Raw genomic sequence first — 21,937 nt, forward strand, 5'->3', positions numbered from 1 at the left:
GGTTAAAAAGATTGGGTATGTGGTTACTGTCAGTGAGCGGTTCCTGGAGAGAACAATCTGAAAGGGTCGCAGAAGTCGGTCCTGCCAGAATGTCTGAAGTAGGTGGGCCCATCCCAAACTTCCAGGTAAGCTAGACCTGCATCTAGTCTGTTCACTGTTTGAGACCTTTCTCTCTGAAATGGTTTGGTTTTAAATAAACAATTATTTGATTTAAGAAGACAGGTTGGTCACTAGGTACCACTTTCACAGCTCCCAGAGGGAACAGAGCTGCAGGAACTAAACTGAGTTATCCACAGTGAGTACCAGGGGACTACAGGCCAAGGCCCCGTCCTTCCTGAGCTGACATAACAATGTACCCAGGGGACACAGGTTGCTGGACTCAAAAGAGTATTGCTTTTTTTTAGAAAACAAATTGGCCTTCTTAAGGAACAGTGAATATTAATTGATATGAGGGAATTAATTTAACTATTCTCCTCCTCAGGCTAAATAATAATTAAAACCTCAGATACTGAATGGTGCATATCTGAAGTCTAATTTGAAATGCTAGCCATATGTACTGAATGTATCAACACTTTTAGTTCTTCCTTTTATATAAAATTTCAATATTTTAAATACTTTACATACAGAATAAGTTTAGGATTTGATTAATCATTTTTCTCTTTAAGGGCTTGATCCAACTCTGACTGAAGTCAATGGGAGTCTTTCTACTTTCAATGGGAGATGTCAGGCCCTTTAAAAGATCCCCCAAAGTCAAGGAACCATAGGAAAGACTTCCATTGACTTCAAGAGGCATTAGATTGGACCCTAGGTGTGGAATTTCCTTCTCCTGCTCTAGTTGCCCCTTCATTAATTTAGTATTCTATTTACCTTTGCCTCTTCATATCTTCTATGTTCATGTTTCAGGTAAAATACTTAAGCTTTAACAAAATGTTTGCAATAAATGATAAGAGAATCTCATCGAAACTATTGTCATATACTGTATAGAAATGCAGGAATTCTACTGGTCAGTTTTTCTGGCAGCATCTATTTACTATAATGTGTATATTTATATTCCAGGACAAAAGGTGGGCAAAGAGAGTTTTATACCTATATATCTATTTAGGGTAAAAAAAATTATATTTGTACCCTACAAGGGGAGCAGCATTAGAAGTTAGTCATTTCCAACCAATATGTCCAGGGAATCCATTATTGCATTAGGTAGTATAAAGTGCAGTAGCCTTAGGTATATATTGCATAATGCCCTCAGGGCAAAAAGCAATCAAGTTAGGAGCTGTTGAAAAATGTTCATCTAAAATAGATTTCCCTTCAATTAAAACCTGTCAAATATGATTTTCTTTAAAAAGTTTTAATGGAAAAAAATCAAGCATCTGCACTTAAGATATTTGTATCCATGTAAGTGAAATAGATTAATATTTTTAGCATGGGGAATGTTTACTGAGAAATCCACAAATGAGAGTGTGTAGTTATTATTTGCATTTAGTTATTAGTGCCTTAAGCCCCAAAGGTGCTTTCTCTTCTGCTGAGAGCTACTGCACTGGTAAGTGTTGCTATGAGATTAGTACCTGGTGGTTTTACCATCTCTCAGAGTGGTAAAAATCTTTGGGAAAACAAATGTAATTAGTTCAGTAAATGCTTTTTTAATCACAAAAGCTCTTACCCATCACCAGATAAATGAAGATGCAGTATTTCTGTAGGCTCCAGTCTCCACCTATAGGTTATCAGATAAATATTAAATTTAGCCTTGTGTCCCATAGAGTTGAAACTTTTAACATTGGCTAAAATAACTTAACTGAGTAAAAAAGTATAGAAATATAATTGTATGTGCAGTACCAGTACCATAAAAGCAGTAAAAATCTGAATTTAATAATTTAATAATGTAGTTGATCATGTTTGCTATTGCTGCTTTCTTAATACAATGAATAAAGGATCTCTAATGATTAATAAAATACAATTATATTTGACATTCTTAATGAATATTATGAAACTTGACAATACTTACTGTTTATAAGATAAAGTCCCTTGGGTTAAATAAACTGCCTGAATAAACTCCTTGACCAAAGGCTAAAGTGTTTATTATATGCAGACCTGGTAGCTACTCCTAGTGTTAAGGTTGCCTAACGTTATAAGTGGACTAGTGTTTACTAGCCCAGAATATTAGGCTAAGCACTACAAGTTGGATCCACCTGGGTGTAGCAGTGGAGCTAAGAGGAAGCAGCCTTTGTTGTATGTTGATGTTGTTATAATACTGGAATTTAAAATATTTAAATTTTATATAAAAGAAGGAAGAAGTACAAAAAACAAAAATGGACTAACAGCTTTGTATTTATTCTTATTTTACTTTAATGTGACTTTTGGAATTGATGTTTCCTCTAAGGGAAGAAAAAAATTGAGATATAGTTGCTGGCAGAAAGCTTAAAGAATTCTGATTAGAAGAGATGATCAGAGGAGAGGGATTATAGTAGCTAATCAGAGTACAGAAGTTTGCATATTTTCAGTGCTGTTATTAAAAATTAAAAATAACTGTATTGTGAGTATATAAATCTCTGCATTCAGATTGGCTAATAATACCTGTCAGACAGGATATAGGGATTCACATACTGTATGGTTATGGAGAGAGAGCTGTGCAATGATTATGCAAATTGGACACCCAGAATTGATTAATGCAAAGTTGGGGTGTGGATGGGGAATACACAGTTATGGTTCAATAACTACACAGCATTCCTACACTCTAAGACAATAGAAAACCTCTAGATGAGAATTATTAATAGAATCTACTGTATCTCAGCTCAGTGTAATGGAGACAGAAGTAGCAACTCCATAGTTAAGGTTGTGTTGAGATTTGCATGTAAAAAGCTGGACTAAATCCTTTTGTTTCACACTTTAATAATTAAATTTAGTCTCCAAATTTGAAACAATTGGGAGGACAAATGAATTTTCTGTGCAATGTTTTGCTAAAATATTTAGTAACTTTTGCAGAGTAAACATTTTCAAATGCTCCCTTCCTAAAAAAACTGCAGTGTTCTCTTCACATTTTATTTGGTGTCAAGTATCGGAGGGGTAGCCGTGTTAGTCTGGTTCTGTAGAGGCAGCAAAGAATCCTGTGGCACCTTATAGACTAACAGATGTTTTGCAGCATGAGCTTTCGTGGGTGAATACCCACTTCTTCGGATGCAAGCAGTGGAAATTTCCAGGGGCAGGTGTGTATATATAAGCAAGCAAGAAGCAGGCTAGAGATAACGAGGTTAGATCAATCAGGGAGGATGGGGCCCTGTTCCAGCAGCTGAGGTGTGAAAACCAAGGGAGGAGAAACTGGTTCTGTAATTGGCAAGCCATTCACAGTCTTTGTTTAGTCCTAAACTGATGGTGTTAAATTTGCAAATGAATTGGAGCTCAGCAGTTTCTCTCTGGAGTCTGGTCCTAAAGTTTTTTTGCTGGAGGATGGCCACCTTAAAATCTGCTATTGTGTGGCCAGGGAGGTTGAAGTGTTCTCCTACAGGTTTTTGTATATTGCCATTCCTAATGTCTGATTTGTGTCCATTTATCCTTTTCCTTAGAGACTGTCCAGTTTGGCCGATGTACATAGCAGAGGGGCATTGCTGGCATATGATGGCATATATTACATTGGTGGACGTGCAGGTGAATGAACCGGTGATGGTGTGGCTGATCTGGTTAGGTCCTGTGATGGTGTTGCTGGTGTAGATATGTGGGCAGAGTTGGCATCGAGGTTTGTTGCATGGGTTGGTTCCTGAGCTAGAGTTACTATGGTGCGGTGTGCAGTTGCTGGTGAGAATATGCTTCAGGTTGGCAGGTTGTCTGAGGGCGAGGACTGGCCTGCCACCCAAGGCCTGTGAAAGTGTGGGATCATTGTCCAGATGGGTTGTAGATCCCTGATGATGCGGTGGAGGGGTTTGAGCTGGGGACTGTATGTGATGGCCAGTGGAGTCCTGTTGGTTTCTTTCTTGGGCTTGTCTTGCAGTAGGAGGCTTCTGGGTACACATCTGGCTCTGTTGATCTGTTTCCTTATTTCCTCATGTGGGTACTGTAGTCTTGAGAATGCTTGGTGGAGATTTTCTAAGTGTTGGTCTCTGTCTGCGGGGTTAGAGCAGATACGGTTGTACCTCAGTGCTTGGCTGTAGACAATGGATCTTGTGGTGTGCCCGGGATGGAAGCTGGAGGCATGAAGGTAGGCATAGCGGTCGGTAGGTTTTCGGTATAGGGTGGTGTTAATGTGACCACCACCTATTTGCACCGTGGTGTCTAGGAAGTGGACCTCCCGTGTAGATAGGTCCAGGCTGAGGTTGATGGAGGGGTGGAAGCTGTTGAAATCATGGTGGAATTTTTCTAGAGTCTCCTTCCCATGGGTCCAGATGATGAAGATGTCATCAATGTAGCGTAGGTAGAGAAGGGGCGTGAGTGGACAGGAGCTGAGGAAGCGTTGTTCCAGGTCAGCCATAAAAATATTGGCATATTGTGGGGCCATGCGGGTGCCCATAAGCGGTGCCACTGATCTGGAGATATATATTGTCATTAAATTTGAAATAGTTGTGTGTGAGGATAAAGGCACAGAGCTCAGCAACCAGTTGTGCTGTGGCATCATCAGGGATACTGTTCCTGACAGCTTGTATTCCATCAGTGTGTGGGATGTTTGTGTAGAGAGCCTCTACATCCATGGTGGCTAGGATGGTGTTCTCTGGAAGGTCACCAATGCATTGTAGTTTCCTCAGGAAATCAGTGGTGTCACGGAGATAGCTGGGAGTGCTGGTAACATAGGGTCTGAGTAGGAGTCCACATATCCAGACAGTCCTTCAGTGAGAGTTCCAATGCCAGAGATGATGGGCGTCCAGGATTACCAGGTTTGTGGATCTTAGGTAGTAGATAGAATAACCCTGGTCGAGGTTCTAAGGGTATGTTGATTTGTTCCGGTGTTAGTGTAGGGAGTGTCCTGAGTAGATGGTGCAGTTTCTTAGTGTATTCCTCAGTGGGATCTGATGGAAGTAGCTTGTAAAATTTGGTATTGGAGAGTTGTCTGATGGCCTCCTTTTGGTAGTCAGACCTGTTCATGATGACAACAGCACCTCCTTTATCAGCCTCTTTGATTATAATGTCAGGATGGTTTCTGAGGCTGTGGATGGCATTGCGTTCTGCACGACTTAGGTTGTGAGGCAAGCGATGTTGTTTTTCCACAATTTCTGCCTGTGCACGTCGGCGGAAGCATTCAATGTATAGGTCCAAACTGTCATTTCGACCCTCAGGAGGAGTCCATGTGGAGTTCTTCTTCTTGTGCTGTTGGTGGGAGGGTAACTGTGTATCAGTGCGCTGTTCAGTGTTGTCCTGGAAGTATTCTTTGAGTCGGAGACGGCGAAAGTAGGCTTCCAGATCACCGCAGAACTGTATCATGTTGGTGGGGGTGGCAGGGCAGAAAGAGAGTCCCCGAGATAGGACAGACTGTTCTTCTGGGCTGAGTGTGTGGCTGGATAGATTGACGATATTGCTGGGTGGGTTAGGGGTATCACGGTTGTGGCCCCATGTGGCAGGTAGGAGTTTAGACAGCTTACAGTCCTTTTTCCTTTTTAGAGAGGTGAAGTGGGTAATGTAGATCTCCTGTCTTAACACCATCCGTTTAGGACTAAACAAAGACTGTGAATGGCTTGCCAATTACAGAACCAGTTTCTCCTCCCTTGGTTTTCACACCTCAGCTGCTGGAACAGGGCCCCATCCTCCCTGATTGATCTAACCTCGTTATCTCTAGCCTGCTTCTTGCTTGCTTATATATACACACCTGCCCCTGGAAATTTCCACTGCTTGCATCCGAAGAAGTGGGTATTCACCCACGAAAGCTCATGCTGCAAAACATCTGTTAGTCTATAAGGTGCCACAGGATTCTTTGCTGATTTTATTTGGTGTCTCTCTACTAAACAATAATATTCCCCCTAACTCCAAATTTAATACATTTGCCCTCCATTAATATCTGACAGAGACCACTTCTGAAAATTTAAAAATAAAGTTATTTTTCTTATTCAGATTAACCTAATTGAAGAACATTTCACTTCTGGGTTCAAATCTTGTATAGATCCCAAGAGAAAATAAGCTTGAAGATCTCAGGCCTAAATATATTTTTGCTCTAGTTACAAAACCACTGCACACGTTAACATTATTGACATTGTCTGTTTTAAACAGGCCAAGAACTGAAGTATAAGGTATGGTGTGCATCAGGATTGAGTTGCATTGACAGAACGATATAGAGAAATTTGTATAGTTTCTATTGAGGTACATGTATACTGCAATCATCTCCATGGTACCTGCATTATGCTTAGCTGCATAAAATGTTATTAGTCTTTCCCTTTGACTAAATGTAAACCATTAGGAGGAGGAAAGTGCCAATAGTCCAGCATATGCACAATTCATAATAATCATTGTTAAAGAAGAGTAATTACTACATGCAGTGTAGCCACTTTCCAAAGTTAGATATGTTTTTAAAATGTTTTAAAAATTAAAAGTGAATGGACAATAATAAAGATATTTCTTAATTTAATTTTTTGTTAAATCAACCCATTTTTTTAGTTAACCATAACTGTAGCATACAAAAGAACTGACATATGCAGTAGTTGCTAGTGTTACAGTATACTGACAACAGTATTTAGTTTTGATCTGTCATCTGTAATAGCTAAACAATTAAACATTATAGTGTAATCACTGCAGTTACCATAGTAGATTTTAGTAAACAGTACACAATACATTATCTGACTGTAGATTAATTATTACTTGACTAGATCTAGGACAGTATATTTACCTAATGTAAATATATTTTTCCTACTATAGTGGTCACAAGGATTTGGATCTTGTGAAAGGTCACAATACCACAATCTATTATTTCAGTGGTATCTTCTGCCTATAATAATTCAGAGTAATACTCCATTGTACATACATATGTGTATGTGTATATATAATACGATTGCATTAATTCATACAAAGGCAGTACAGCAAATGCCAAATATACACAATTTTGTTCTATAAGAAAGTGCTTTTTCACATAGAAAATAGAATCCAAGACAAGTTTACTTTCTTACAGTGCTTTAATAAATGTCTAATATTTCAGGACTCTTGAAATACGCTGATAATTCAATCTAATGTACACCTTTTACTTTTAAAAACTAGATTGTTTGATAATGTACTAAACTAATACAGCTTACACTGTAAGGATGATCCTACAATTTCTGCTTAAGTATCCAGTCACCTTACCTTTGATAAGATTGTGTGTGTGAGTACTTGTTGCAACATCAGGAATTTGCACAAGTTCTGAAACACAGCACCGGCAAGTATTGCATTCGCTAAGCAAAGGCAAGTATTGCAAGCTGTCCGGCACCGGGAGTTGGCTCATACCGAACTGGCGGCAAGATCTGACGCTAGGACAGGTGGGACCTGATCTGACACTCTTGAGAGTTTTGACAGTGACTTGAATTGGGCAGAATTAAGCTCATAATGTCAATTTCGTATGCATTTTAGGAATTGACTTCGTACAGCTGGGGGGGGGGGGTCTTTTCCCAATGAGTGTGGGGCAGTAGCTGTGAGTGTGGGGCAGGCGTCAGTAGCTGGGGGGGCTCCAGTCCTTCCCCGGGAATGTGGGGCGGGGTAGCTATGCGGGGAGTTCCCCCACGGCTCCACAGTCCGGGGGGGGGGTCTGTGGCTCCGAGGGAGTGTCTCCTTCCTCCCCACCCCGCCGCGAGGCGCTGTCCAGCCCCCCTGGGAGGTGGGGGGGGGGGGGAAGGTGCGGCTCCGCGCTTTGTCCCCGCGCGGCCCCTGTACCCTGTGCAGTTCCCAGGCAGGGGGCCGGGGCGAAAAGTTTCTGAAGTGTCTGTGCGGCGCGGAGCCGGGCGGCGGGGCCCGAGGGCAGGCGAACGGCGCCGGCGGGTAAGTGTCCGGCCCAGGTCGGCGGTCAGGGCCGAGTTCCCCGGGGCTGGAGCCGCCAGTGCCGGAGCGCGCAAGTTGTCTGGTTGCTATGGCAACGCGGCGGAGGCGGGCCCAGCCCCCTGCGGCGCCCCGGTCCCTGCCCGGGCGGCACCCGCCTGCCAGCGTGGGGGCAGCTGCACCGCCACGCGCCCTGCCCTGAGCCCCGACGGTGCAGGGGCGGCCCCGGGCCCCGGCCGTGCGCGGAGAGGTAAGCGCAGCTCGGGCTCGCTCAGGCTCGCGCCTTTTCCCAGGAGCTGGCCGAGGGGTTTCCACCCCCCGCCCGCGCAGTGTGGCTAGAAAGCGGCGTGCGGGCCCCGCTCTGGGGTCGCAGCGCGTCGCCCTGCTCCGCCCGTGGGGCTCTGCTCCGTCCGGCGGCCGCGGCTGCCTGGGCACGTCCGCAAGGCATGTGGCCGAGACCCGCCCCCGGGGGTGTGTGGTCCCGCCGGGCTCGGGTGCGGCGCCTGCTCCTCTGGGGAGTTCGGCAGCGCCCCGGCAATACACCGCCCGCGGCGCGGCCTGCCCGCATCGGCAGGGGGAGCTGGGATCCGCGAGAGAGGCTTAGTCCCTCTTTGTGCCATTAACTTTTTGGGGATGGTTGTTTTCAGTTAACCGGCGCCAGTTGTGGGAAGCGGGACTGCGATTTCCTGGCTCGATCGTAATCTGTAAACCTAGAAAGTGAGGTTGGTTTGGGCACGTCCCTCTCCTTAGTGCTGTTTTTTTAAATGGGGATACATCTGTAGCCTTCGTAGTTAAAACTTAGTCTGCATTAAAAATGCAGCTCGGGAGCACGGTGTTGCCAGTGCAGTCCTGCATCTGTACAGGCAAAACATCAGCTTCCGGTTTTATATGGCACCGGAGAGCTCTTAACTCATTTACCTTCAGCCCGTTCTACCAGTCAAATTGGTAAATTCCATTGCACTATTAAAACTATTTTTAAGTGATCTGGAAAGGAGACTTCAAAACAGACTTAAGTGCTGAAGATGATACTGCTATCACTTGGAGATATTGGGAAATCAGTTCAGTGGTATAAAGACTATTACTCAGTATCTGTTTTGAAATAAGGTTAATATAAAAAAAATCATGAAAACAATGTACTCAGCTGAGAGATGTACAATATTTTAATTACGCTAGAGGTCATCTTCAAAACAGTTGTGCAGAATGCATAATGAGTCTTCAGAGAAACGAGGCAAGTATATGGTATGTTAAAGGGACACTTAAAGTTTGTGCAAAATGGCCCTTCCTTAAAAGAACTTAATGGAGCAAATCATCTGTTTTCTAAATGTCTAATTTAAAATCTACCATTCTTTTGTCATTGAACTAAAAACAAAGACACCCCCCCTCAAATCTAATTGACTGTGAAGCCATAAAGTTTTGTGCTCTCAACCTCACTTAACTGTCAAAAACAGCAGAGCTATGTTGAGCTCCCAGATGTTGTGAAAACTCCTTCACTAGCAAGACACAGTGCAGAGAGGTATATTGTTAAAGGAGGATTGCGGTAAGAGACAAAAATCTAAACTTGCAAATTTTTGCTGATGTAAAGCATTATAGAACTTTTAAATATACTCTTAACAAAAATAATTCCTTTGAATTTTTCACGGTGATTCTCCTCCCGCTCTCCCTCCACATCAAAGAAACACTATTCCTGTAGCAGCAGAGAGGCTAAGGATTGAGTTAGCATGGAGACTTTTTAGACATGGTATAGGCCAAGGCTAGGACACATTGATAAATTGATCTGGTAAAGTATTGCTGCCATTGCTTTATCTGTTTTGTGAGTGATGTCATTTTCCAGAATTCAATCTAGTATCTTAGGCAAACATTAAATTCAGTTAAATATACTAAAAACATTTATTGCTGATTTAAAACAGACATTTCAAATATTTACTAACGCCGTAAAAATTCAGCTAAGGCTACAATGGGGGTGAAGGCTTGCATGTGTGTGTTTTATGCCAAAGACTGTAGCAGGAGCCTCAAAATTGAAATAATGTTTCTAAAATTCATCATTCAAAAAACACAGAGGTTAGTGAATTTTATGTGGTAGTTATTAAGTAAACAAAATAGCTATTGATTTCTGATCCTTACAAAAAAAGAATTAGTTGGAAAAGGACAAATTCAATAGAAATTAGAAAATGTCCTGGTTGCCAAGATGATGGGCAGTTCAAAAGCAATTAAATGAAGTTGGTATAGTTAGTAGGTGTTTGTAAAATTAAAGTTACATTTGAAAATGACTGCCTTCCAATGGGGCTCACTAGTCTGCAGTTTTTTGACTTTGTCCCACCCACCCCAAGATCATCTCTTCCTCATCCTTTTTCTGTTTAATTTGAAATGCTTGTTTACTTGTGCCTTGGTCAACATGCCATTTTGATATTGTAGACAACCTAGAAGTTTTACTCACCTGTTACACTAGATGAGTACAGCTTTCCTCCAGCAATTTATTGAATGTGTAACTCTGATTATTAAATCCTTTCTGAAATATTAAAATAATTTCATAATTGCAGTTTTAGAATGTAAGGGACAATAAACTAATATAATTAATTATTGTATCATTGCTGTAGAATAATTAACTAATTTTTTTCCTAATTTTCAATTACTTATTTTAAATCTCACAGGTAATGCAGCATTGTATAAAAAGGCAACAAGAAAGAATCAACTAGAAACAAATAGTATACAAATAGTTTATTTAGCTGTTGTTTCATAATTTTAAGGGTGTGTGCAAATTATGTTCTAGTATTATGAAGGCATTGGTTGTGACTTCCTAGTTAAATTTATTTGAATTTTTCACTTAACATGGAGATCTAAACTTTTTGTTTTGTATGAAGAATACACTGTATTTCCCCAGATTTACACAACATATTATGTACTTAAAGATGGAATTTTCTGAACATTTTCAAGTACATTTATTAATTGGTTTGGGTTAAACCTAATCAGAAATAGGCCCTATAAGAAGGCCCCTCTTTTTTAAAACTCATCTAGGGGAAAAGACAGTCCCACAATTACTAAAATTCACTTAACCATCATTCTGAGAATCTGTCCCACCCAAGCCATTTTTCATATTTTCAAAATATTTTTAATGAATCATTTCCAATTATATTTTATAACAGAAAGTTTGTGCGCCAGCAGAGACTGGCGAATAGAATGCTTTTTTACAGAAACTCCACCATTGTTCTTGATAGGACATAGACCACAGTCTCCCCTCAATTAAGGCCTGGTCTACACTGGGGGTGGGTGGGTGGGAATCGATCAGATATGTGAATAACATGGCTGAAGTCGACGTACTTAGATCTACTTACCAGGGTATCTTCACTGTGGTAAGTCGAGTGCTGACACTTCTCTGTCGACTCCGCCTGCGCCACTCATGGAGTACCGGAGTCAAAGGGAGAGCTCTCAGCGGTCAATTGTGATAAATCGATCCCTGCTGGGTCGATTGCTCCGGAGGTAAGTGTAGACATGCCCTAAGCTAGCTGCCCTCTCCTTATAGCCTTTGCAGATGGACTTTTAGGTTACCTGTAGTAAAGTTGGCCAATACCTCCTATTGTTCCCAATAGGAGTGAATCCAGGCTGTCCTTATGTTTTTAGAAGGCAGGGAGGGACCCCATGAGGAGCTGGTAAATATGAGGAAGGAACAGTGTGGTAAGCAGGTTAATAGAGAGGCAGGTAAGGAGGCTATGGGGATGTAGGTGAATGTGGGGGGATATGAGGGAGAACTAGGTGTGCTATGGAGTAGGAGAAAGAAATTGATAAGAAGGGGAAAGCCAATATTTGGGGCTGTTGGTAGGCAGGAGATGATGAGGGAACATAGAAGGAGCGTGATAGAACAGGGAGAGGAACAGGAAGGGTCAGATGATGGCAGCAGGGTAGTGATAGTTACTAATCAACTATCCCCTCTTCTACCCCAGGTTTTAATAGAGGGGAAGTGGAGTACCCTTTCAAGCAGCCAGTTGGAAGGCTTATATGCTTGTGCATTCAAATCGAATTTTGAACAAGAAATGACTGCATACAAAATTGAAGCTGGGCTGCTTCTCCCTAATGGCTCAAACATCAGATGTCAGATGGAAAATAATGTAGACTTACTTATTGCTCTTAAGTAACATGATTTTAAAATAAGTCTCATAATTTTTTGAGCTCTAATACATGATTTTTGAACCTTTGTGGTTGGCAATACTTCTTCCTCTATTCCCCAATGCAATCTCATTTTTCCTGACCTGGTATCTCCCATCCTCAGAAGGCAATCAATGGCAGTCTTTGGACCAGCAAACTTCTCATGGTTTGTTGCAGAGGATCTTCTGATGAACCATGGGAACCCTGGGGCTGTCCCAGGAACGTTGCTCAGAGCTCATCTTGTCAGGAGCTCTCTCACTGTTGTTTTCCTCTCCATGTCTCAGTCCCTAAAAGCTATAGGTCAAAGAACTAACTGGGAGGAGAAGTAACTAACTTCCTCTGCCAAACAGAGCTCTGAGCTGTCTTCCAGTTCTTAACTAGCTCTTGTGTCTGATCGTGATTCAACACACAAGGAAAGCCACTGCGATGAACCGCTGAAAATTAGTTGGCCCAAGATTGCCTCCAGCCGCTATTCTGAGCTGAAGGGAACCTGGGGGAAGAGAGAAACAGATTTGCATGTGTGTGACATCAAATGCTTAAAACATTAAAAAAATACATATAAAAATGTGCAGTTGTCAATATTGCTCCACACAGAATATGTTGAGAGAATGTCGCATTAGATAGCTTAACTATTCATAGATTTGCTTTTGTGGTTTTGTGCCTGCTATGTTGTAATATAGCAACTTTAACTGGTGCACAAGAAAGCTTTTTGTGTATGAATTGATATTTTGATTTATTGTACATTACTTGACCTGGTGTCAAATGCCCTTTCTGGAATTTAAGAATAGCCTAAAAGATTGGACTAACTTTCTGATCCCAATGTTTTGTTGAACGTAGTTAAAAGTTATGAAGAGTTTGTATGTATCTTAATGCAATGCTTGTCTGAAATGACACTGATAGCCTGCTGTGAGGAAAATCAATTTGCAATCAAAAAACTCAATGTACTTGATGCTCAATTTAGTTCACCCTAAGTATTTCACATTCTCTCTCTATAGTAAACCAAAAGGATCTTAAGAATTAATTAAAGTGTTAGCATCTGCTCTTTGCAGCGTTGCTCATATACTCAGTGAAACAGTACAGTTAAAGCCTGCCTGAGATGGAGTGTGACATTTCTATTGCCACTTTTCATTATGCAAATAGTTTTCAAATGGCAAACTTTTTCTTTCTTTTGTTCCTACACCTACCTTGTTGGTGTTCATTGCAGTTTGTGTTTTCCTCTTTATAGCAGAATATGCAACTGTGGATATAAAAATTAAAAGTACGATAGCTTCCAAATTCTTGAGCCTCTTTTCCGAGATGCATATTTATGGTGCCCATTTTTTACTCTACAGTGGAACCTCAGTTACCTAAACCCTGATTAATCAAAAATCTTCATTTAAAACAACATTGAAGCCTTTTGAGGAACACTAGAGAAATGAGTCATTCCTTGAGATTATAATTAAATTTGCATTAGGTTTCCTGATGTTGAATCCTCTGTTAATATCAATACAACCTCCCCCTCCTCAATCCTTTAACTGTTTCTTTTTTAAACTATTTTTTAAACTTAATATTTATATTACAGTAGAACCTCAAAGTTACAAACACCTCGGGAGTAGAGGTTGTTCATAACTCTGAACAAAACATAATGGTTGTTCTTTCAAAAGTTTATAACTGGACATTGACTTAATACAGCTTTGAAACTTTACTCTGCAGAAGAAAAAGGTTGCTTTAAACCATCCTAATTTAAATGAAACAAGCACAGAAACAGTAGTTTCCTTATCTTGTCAAATCTTTTTTTAAACTTTCCCCCCTTTTTTTTTAGTAGTTTATGTTTAATGTAATATTGTACTGCATTTGGTTTGTTTGGTTTTTTGTCTCTGCTGCTGCCTAACTGAGTACTTCCGGCTCCAAAGGAGGTGTGTGGTTGACTGGTCAGTTTGTTACTCTGGTGTTTGTAAATCTGAGATTCTACTGTATGTTAGTCCCATTGTGTGAGGCTGGACTAGGGTTTTGTATTTTGAAATTTGTATTGTTTTGATCTAATGCAGTAGTTGAGGAAAGTAAATCCCCATTCACTTCAATGGGAGTAGGATGAGATTATGTATTAGGTTTCTGGTCTGGTAGTTTCTCTCTTTTTGTCCAGGGACCCAAAGATAGCAAGTGTCTTTCCTGGATTGTCTACAAAAATTAGTTTGCTCCAATCACTAGAGACACTAACCAAAATCGTAGGGTATGTCTGCCTTGCAAGTGAAGGTGTGATTGTAGCATGGCTAGGTGTACACTAGCTAGAGTGGGTAACGCTAGCAATGAAGACATGGTGGTATGGGCTTCTACTGGGGTTAGTTGCTCCTGTAAGTATCTGTTGGGGACCCTGGGTATGTACCTGGGTTGCTAGCCCACGCTAAAGCCTGTGCCATCGTGTCTTCTCTACTATTGTTACTCATGCTAGCTAGATTAAAGATAGCATAGGGTACACTTACCTGTGCTACAATCATACCTTCATTTACAGTGTACACATACTGGAGTTTTGGTCTTGTCTGATGTTCTGGAGATGAGAATATGTCCATAGTGAGAAAAGGTGGATGAGGTAATATCTTTTATTGGACAAACTTCTTGACCAACCACCTTGTCTTTCTAATATCCTGCGACCAACATGACTCCAACAATACTACAGACAGAATATGTCCAGGGCACATGAGCATATGGGCACTTTTCAAATTATTGCAGTGTTGAAGACAGTTGGTTCAGCCCTTATCTGTATTACAAAATTTCCCTCCACTTTGAAGGATTCATGGAGCCATATTCAGTATAAATGGATTAGTATAAATAGATTCCATTCCACTGAAGGAATTAAGTTAGTCATTCTGAAATAGATTTTAGACTCTGTTTGTTGAACTTGCCTTTTATTGAAACCTTGTGGAAAATCCTCCCGTTGGAGAGTTGAAAGTAGCATTATAGTTTTAGCAACAAAGAATCCTGTGGCACCTTATAGACTAACAGACGTTTTGCAGCATGAGCTTTCGTGGGTGAATACCCACTTCTTCGGACTTGCATCCGAAGAAGTGGGTATTCACCCACGAAAGCTCATGCTGCAAAACGTCTGTTAGTCTATAAGGTGCCACAGGATTCTTTGTTGCTTTTACAGATCCAGACTAACACGGCTACCCCTCTGATACTATTATAGTTTTAGTTTTTTAAATAAATTATTATAATTCTGACTTGGGGAAAACTGATTTTAGTGAGATAAGAATGAAATTTAAGAACTTGTTTGAAATAAATGCAAATGACTCGAATTTCTAAAATATTTTTGTTGCTTATAAACACATTTAGAGCTAAATTCTACACTAATACATGTCTTAAGTCAATATGAGAAAATGACAGTGAATATATGGGAATTACTTCTGCATATCTGAAGGTGGATTATGGCCTTTGGCTCTCAGAAAATTTCCCCCTGGCCTTTATTAGTTAATAGATTTCTAGTGCATTTCAAATGAACTGGGTTATATTTCATTGGATTCATATGTGAAGGAGAACAGGGACAAGTTTTATACCCTTTCTCCAAAGACCATTCTTTTTTCATTCATGAAGGCATCTGAGTGTTCTTTATGGTATCATTTGTTAATTTTCACTTTTTTTTAGATATACAAAATTTAGATATACAAAATTATCTTTAGTTTAAGATTCAGTCCACGGTTTCTAGTAGGCAAATAATGTATCCGGCTCGTCTTCTTGTGATATAAATTTGTTATTATCTGCTACAAAAACCGTTTAACTCTTTAAATTGTGCAGAAAATTGAAGAAATGCTGGACACTATTCAGATGCAATTTGAAAATGGTCCAATGTGCGTTTCATAGATATGTTTGTGATACCATCGTATCATATTAGGATGTTTAGTGCTCTGCATTCTTTGCTTCTCTCTTCAACTGAAATTGTAGCTGAACAAGGAGTGAAGGAGTGGGCCTTAGCGTTCTAATGGGCGGAAATATTGAAAAGCCTTTCTGTATCCTGTGGATATGCTTTACATGACATGACATTAAATTTAATCACAAATATACATATAATACAGTATTGGAAAGAATGTGTGGTTTTGATGTTCTTCCATTCTGCAAAGTACAAGCATGTTCTTTAAACAATACCTACTCTGGAAAATACTTTGAAGGACTCTTGGGTATGTGTAGAGAATTTTTATTAGTTAGCTAGTGATGTAGAGAAATATGCATTGCAGTCTTCTGAAAGGATTCTCTCTCTCTCTCTCTCTCTCTCTCTCTTTTTAAAAAGAAAATAAAGCATATTTAATTAGGAAATAGCATAAATTATATCATTTATAATTGTGGACAAAATAATACTTTTTAATTATACCTCTTGGCACCGCCAGACCTCTCAAGTGTTTCACAGTGTAAGAAGTGTTCCACGTCATTAACCAAAATATCTAACTGTTCCATATAGAAAATGAACTTATCCTTCATAAATCAGAATGTCTATTGATTTTGTTTATTTACTGTATTAAAATAGATTAATATTTTGAAATATTTCCAATAGCATCCTTGTTTTCTTTGTAAAACTAGCTGTCCTGGCCTGCTGCGGTATATTTAGCATAACTGTTTGACTCAAAGAAATCAGCAGGTTAAAAGAGGCCAGCATCCTTTTTACAAAGTTCTGTGTTATTCTCTTTCTCTCGTCATTTATAATTTTATTCATATTAGGAAAACAAGCAAGAAGTTGGGAAAATGCAGTCCCTCACTTATTAGTCTTCTTTATAAAAATAAAATGATCATTTACAAAGGTGATGTGGAATGTTCTCTGTACTTTTTAAGAACTTCTAGGCTTCCTTTGACAGGGAATGGTGGTAGGAGCAACATCTTAACGTTTTTCAAAACGTCGTTGCTTCTCTTTTTAAGGTCCCTTGCCTAAATACAGGCAAGACGTATAATATATGGTATAACAAAGTTAAACAGAGGAGAAAAATAACAATAACAGCATACTTGCCCATACTAGAATATATATCAAGATATGTGCTCTTCTCTCTTGGTATATTAAAATATTGCTTTGCAAGAAGGTAGAATGCACTTCTAAATACTGTATATAACATTTCAAAATCTACTTTTTATGTGAGACTTGGTATAGGAAATATGCAAAATCCTATATTTGTAGTTGTCATTAAGTAACAGATCTTTTCCTAAAGGAACAAAGAGTTGCATGCAATATATGCTCTATGACTCAGATTTTAAGTAGGGATGTGTTTAGTAACCTTTTATTATTATTATTATTATTTATTATTGACAGTCTCACAATCAGTACATTTGTCAGGAAAAGGCACATTTCTCAGTGCAACTTACTACATTCTGGAATTGAAATACTTTTAAAATATTATAAAAATGTATTACCAGAGACAGATTTTCTGGTCTATAGGTGCTTACTATGGGGAAATCAGAGCTGTAATACCTGGTCTGTAATTTTTTAAAATAACTCTGACATTAGCAATCTGGGTAAGTAGTCTCTGGTAGCGTTGGTGCCTTCTTTTGACCTCAAAAGACCTCATTCATCAATATTTTTACCATGGGTCTGTTTTTCAGAGAGCAACCACAACTCCTATTGACTTCAGTTGGCATTGTGGGTGCTCAACATTTGTGAAATCGAACCCCTAATATGTTCAAATTTATATGTATACTCTCTACCGTTAAACCGGTGCATTTTCTGCATGGAATTCTAAAGAAGTGCATTAAATAATGCATGTGCCTGTGATTTCTGATATGACTAGAGGAACTTAATCATGCTTTTGTTAATAATGTAACAATATACGTTTTCTTATTTCAAATATAATTTACACTGTATTTATCATAATAAAAGCATATGTCTTCAAAGGAACTGTTTTCAGAGTTTGCTCCAGCTGACACTTCAGCAGCTGCAATGTTTGATGTGCAAGGAGAACCTGCTGTTTCTGCTGTTTGTGCCACTTGACGCATCTGGATAATGCGTTATGTGGCAACCTCAGGATTCTTTTGTGATATGAAGAAGAAACCTAACTACAGTACAAGATAAAGCTATCCAAAACTACTCATTCTTGTGCTAAAGTAGAGCCTTGAGATGTCGAAATAGGGAATACAAATACAAATGAACTGTTATGCTGCAAATGCATTGCCTCTAGCCTGGAATGTATTCCTGGTAGATGAGAAGTGGTGAAACTTGTTCACCAGTGCATTTGCCTTAATATATTCAACTCAAGAAAATTGATGGTGCGAGGAAAGAGAAAGCTACCTGATATAAAATGAAGGTATGCTTGTAGCTAAAATGATCTAGAAAGTAACTGAAGACACCACGTTTGTGAAAGAAGTTCCTTCAAACTCTAGAGCTAATGTTTTTGATATCCTGTGTCGAGAATTGCTCTGGTTTGCTCATTTGACACTCCTGTTTATTTATTCATAAGTTCTTTTTGCATTCCTGCTGGTGCAGTTTCATGCAGCGTCCTTTTGTCAAGCTGTGAACTAACGATCATGTTCTGGATTAGCTTTCATTATGTACTGTATAACTAATGTTGGTGGATAAAGGTTTTGTATATTTTACACTAGAGAAGCAGATGGCTTGACCTTTGTGCTTAATACAAAGGTGTGTAAATGATACGTGAATCATAGGAATCCAAATATATATATATATTCCAGATAGTAAACAGGCCATTTTAAAAAGATTTTAGAACTTAGACAAAGTTTCCAGAAATTCAGAAAATTCCTTGCTGTATTGCTGGGGGTCTCGGAAGACCACTTACTGATCTTTCCAAATGTTGTTTGTACCATTAGCTAACTATTGTAAAGCACTTTGGATAAAAGCACTATATTAAAAAAACCCTTAATAATTAACTTTTTTTTGTTCTACAAATAAATGCGCACAGCTCATATTTTCATATCAGTAGTTTTACCTTTCTAATGCGATGGATGTGTCCTCTCTCCCCCGCTGCAGCAGCCCCCGAGGTGGGGCTGGGAAGGAGGGCCGTCTCTCCCCGGCAGCCACAGCCCTGGAGCTGGGGAAAGTTGCCTCTTTCTCTGGCCGCGCAGCCCTGCATTTCCCAAATTCCCTCACCTCCTCTTCTCACCCCACTGCCCCCTCCCAGCTACCCTATATTCCCCCCAAGGCCCCCACCTCACTGTACATGTGTGTCTTCTCCAGGGTCCAGGCACCTAATTAGTGCCCAGGCACGCACCTTAGAGGAAACTATCTGTGGACCACCTGAATGGAACTCATGGACCACTGGTGGTCCACTGACCACAGTTTGAGAACCTCTGTTCTATGGAGTTAATGCAGAAAAGCCAGGTTGTAGGAGAGTGAAGTTTCATTATAGGAGGAGTGAAAATCCACTGAAATGTACTGAAGTAATTCAAGACCATCAAGAATCTGTATCAGAAACAAGAAAACGGCATGCAGTCCAACAGGCATGTCAAATGTGAATTTATGTTAAGCCCACCATCCTGGGGTTTTTTTCACTATTCTTTTCTACCCAGTCCTTTTCCAGAAAAAATAGAGCACCTCAAGCCTGGCATCTCTTGGATTTAAAATCTAAATACGTGATTTTTAAGGTAAATCTTACACAAATGTGTAGGTTTTTAATGACAGAATAGCCAAAGAGCTTATTTCTTCAGGCACTTAGAAAGCAGTCTGCCGTTTCACATTTAGTAGTTAAATAGAAATGGAGAAATTTTGAGATTAAACCTGTAATTTGCAAATTGGTTCATTTCTGAAATGTGGAATCAGTAAGTGTTTGATTTTTAGATATAATTGATAACTGCTGAATATAAACTCCAATTTATGTCTTTGTAAATTGACCTCCAAGAACAATTTTTGTTTGAGGAGAGAGTATTTTTTATAAATAATAGGTCAATTCCATCCATGCTATTATAGAAAGAAAATGTGGAACAAAGATGCCACCTTGTGGGAGATAATTTAGTTGGTATCGTTGGCTGCTTGTTAAGTTTTATGTTGTTTTCATCGTAAGCACTTATAGTTGCATTTCAGTTTTATTTTATACTCAGCTTTTTGGATGATGTATCTATATATAATAACTGCAGTTGTGTCTTTCTGGGCTCATATACTACACGAATGACCAAAATCTTTAAATGTAATTTCTTCTGATCACCACATAATTTTGCACCAAAATCCTTAAGCGTTTGCTTTTCTGTGTTAAACTGCAATTGTCTGACTTCTTTATATTATCTGTTTTTATAAATGTTTAGAAAATATAGGCCAACACAGAGTTGTGCTCGAAGTTAAACACATCAGGGCTTTCAGATAAAGGCATGGATTCTACTTGCATGTCCTAAACCTGCAGTTTGGGAATAGCCCTTAAGTCTTTGAGCCTTTTATTTATTAATTTAAGATGGAACAAAGTTGTCCCAGTGAATTTGGAATAGCATGTATTGGGAGAATAGGGGGTTATCCGTTTCTTTCACTTGCTGAGAAACACAGGTAGGCAGCGGGGATCCATGCAAGGGAAAATTCATGGAAAAACCCGTCAAGCTGTCCGGAGTGGCTCACAAACGTGGGTGCCAACCTCAGGGCAGTCAGTCAAGAAGCAAGGTACAAACCCCAAAGTGATTGTATGTTCTATAATTACATTTCACTAACCAAGTGGCAAGAGTGAACTCCACAAGTGCTATAACAGCTTTACCATGGAACCCCGTCTGGTCACAGACCATCTACTTGGGCACTCCGGTCTGTCTTGCCACCCAGGCAAGCCTGCCTTTGTGATAGATGGTCCCTTACACCAAAAATCACAACAATATTCTGGTTATTCCCAGTCCCAAAGGACCAGTCACTTACCCCAGGTCAGTTGCACTCCAGGTCTCTCACTGCAGACAATTCTTGCAGCCAGTCCTGTAATAAGCTAAAGATTTATCTTAAAAAGAGAGGTGAGAGTTATTTACAAGGTTAATGCAGGTAACATGCACACACAAATGAATTACAGTCTTAGATTCCAAAAGGTAATAGAATCTTCTATAATAAGCAAACTCCATATGTCCTTTAGGGCGAACCCAGGAAAAACAATTGGGGACCTTTAGCTTATGTTTGGTGATTCTTACCCCTGTAGAGTCCATGCAGAAAAAAGAACCCAGTTTCTTCTTCCCAGAGTCCAAGCTGATGTGATGAGTTCATGTGCACATTTCCTTTTCCTGGAAGGGGTGAGGAATGCAATTAACAAATCTTTGTTCCTTGATGTCTCACAATGTCTCAGTTGGTTTCAAAGGTCTTCTGGTTGGGCAGGACGACCTAGCATCTTCTCTAATGCAAATGCAGACTTCCTACAGAAGACTTCTCTCCTGTTTGATGAGTTACGGAGGTAATTCAATGTAACCTTATGCCATGGGCTACAGATATTATAAGTGAGATCAATACATGCAGCATCCTAAAATCATTTCATCAAGTCTAAGCACATTCTTATCAACTTAACATCTGTTTTAACAATGCTTGACACACAGATGAACCAGATGGGTTTCCAGCTATGCATTTGTCAGTGCTCAGTAAGGCCTAGAGGCCTTGGCATAAGCTGGCATCTGGGCTGCCAGTATCACAGAACCCTCTCCCTCTTCCCTCACATGCTATTTACCCAAGGGAATAGAACAGTAGCAGAGATGCTCCATGGAAATAACTGTAGCCTTAGCATCCAACTCCTAGATGGGATGGAGTCAAAGTGAAATGGCACCAGTATTGCTAACACCAAAAATTGAGAGTCGAACCCTCAAAAATCTTTATATTGGCCCCCAAATCATGATACTGAGTTTTTATGGTCTGCCTTCTGACTTTTGAACTCCCCATGCCCCCTACCCCAATGTGAGGTGTGACAATTACAGTATTACTAACTCTCTCAAATGTTTAGTGAGTAATATGACTTTGAGCTTACGAACTTTTAGGTTCACAGATGGACGACATCGA

The 21,937-nt window shown here is 39.9% G+C and overlaps 1 protein-coding gene across 3 annotated transcripts in view; it reads left to right on the plus strand.

Annotated features, from left to right (window-relative positions):
* The first annotated feature begins 7,799 nt into the window (after nucleotides 1–7,799).
* The window catches only part of STK33 (serine/threonine kinase 33), an 84,691-nt gene continuing 70,553 nt past the window's right edge, over nucleotides 7,800–21,937 (plus strand). The window contains exon 1 of one of the 3 annotated variants that reach the window (XM_039538828.1): nucleotides 7,800–7,908. The gene's annotated coding sequence lies outside the window, so the exon portion shown is untranslated. Of the gene's footprint in view, nucleotides 7,909–7,988; nucleotides 8,156–8,587; nucleotides 8,628–21,937 lie in introns of those variants that run through there. The other 2 variants (XM_039538831.1, XM_039538830.1) reach the window with 2 other exon arrangements.

This window comes from Mauremys reevesii, linkage group 4 (assembly GCF_016161935.1).
Source record: "Mauremys reevesii isolate NIE-2019 linkage group 4, ASM1616193v1, whole genome shotgun sequence".
NCBI lineage: Eukaryota > Metazoa > Chordata > Testudines > Geoemydidae > Mauremys > Mauremys reevesii.